This window comes from Aplysia californica, unplaced genomic scaffold (assembly GCF_000002075.1).
Source record: "Aplysia californica isolate F4 #8 unplaced genomic scaffold, AplCal3.0 scaffold00153, whole genome shotgun sequence".
Lineage (NCBI taxonomy): Eukaryota > Metazoa > Mollusca > Gastropoda > Aplysiida > Aplysiidae > Aplysia > Aplysia californica.
The window spans coordinates 1339069-1340536 of record NW_004797423.1 but is presented as its reverse complement, the minus strand read 5'-3'; positions in this window follow the sequence as shown (position 1 = coordinate 1340536).

The window sequence follows — 1468 nt, the reverse complement described above, 5'->3', positions numbered from 1 at the left end:
CCCCAAAGAAGAGAAAAAATTTCACGTGTAAATTCGGCTACCTACAAGGAAGAAGAACGATTTTTCCATTAAGAATTCCGGAGCGACAAAACAAAACTTGTAAATATTATTCAGAAAATTCTCAACAGTAGTACCGCTACCATTTAGCACATTCGGCAGAAATGTTTCGGCTACAAGTCTATCCTGTATAAGTCTGGGGGCGGAGCCGGCCGAGTTTGTGCACGAGTGGATTAACTACCCCTGTTGCACTCAAGGCTTTCCGGCGAGAAGTTGTCAAAATATGCACCTGTCACCCAGAAGACAGAGCGGGGATACGTGCAGGAATGGGCCGAGTGGATAATGATAGTGCTGCCGCTTTGTGAAAAATACAGTACATGCAGTTTTTACACTTTCACAGGAGAATCAAATACAGAATAATGTTACCAAAAACAACAACAACAACAACAACAACAACAACAGAAGTTTGCTTTAAAGATGATAAAAAGTTATTGTCACAATTGCTTTTTTAAAAGAAATATTGGCTTGGAATGTTTGCAGAGAGTTAGGTTTCTTGGAAATAACATTCGTTTTTTTAATTATTTTTGTTTCTTTTTCTTTTTTTTTCTTTTTTTTTCTTTTTTGGTTCACTTGAAAAATTTTAAAACTGCATTATATACTGTACTTTTAACAATGACAGCAGAATGGAGCATGGACTGGTGGTCTCGGCGGTCTAGTGGTTAGGCTCTCGGACTCGCAACCGTAAGTAAGGTCGTGGGTTCGAATCGCATCAGGGGTCTGACTTTGTGTCCTTGGGAAAAGCACTTTACACGAATTCTCTTCAGGTGGGAATGTGTACCCGGCTATAAACAGCGAAAGATCTTGTCAGTCTTAGCGTTTGAGCGTTTAATCGGCCACTTGCACTGTAGGCTTCCTGAAAAGCCAAGAAAGTTCCTGGGTGCACTGGTGACTGCTGGGGTAAGGGTAATAATGGTTGTTAAGCCCATAGGGCAAACATTAGAGCATGCATAAGCGCTATATAAATAAAATTAATATCATTGTTATTATTAACCTCTTGAATCGGAGGACCATAGATTCTACAAATGGGATGTTTTAGCTATTTACCGTCGTTCTGGAAAAAGAGAAACGAGGAACAAACAGAACCAAAGGTCAAAAGTATTCTATGAGATCTCCCTTTAGCATAATATTTTCTCTTGCCGTATGCCCAGAATAAAATGACCTGTACTTTTTTCTTTCGTTTTATACTCAGTAATAGTTTTATATTATTGTTATACATGGAATCTGAGCACTCCTGTGGTACCTAGATGGATGGATAGAAAGATAGATAGATAGATAGATAGATAGATAGATAGATAGATAGATAGATAGACAGACAGACAGACAGACGGACGGACGGACGGACGGACGGACGGACGGACGGACAGACAGACAGACAGAGAGACAGACAGATAGATAGATAGATAGATAGATA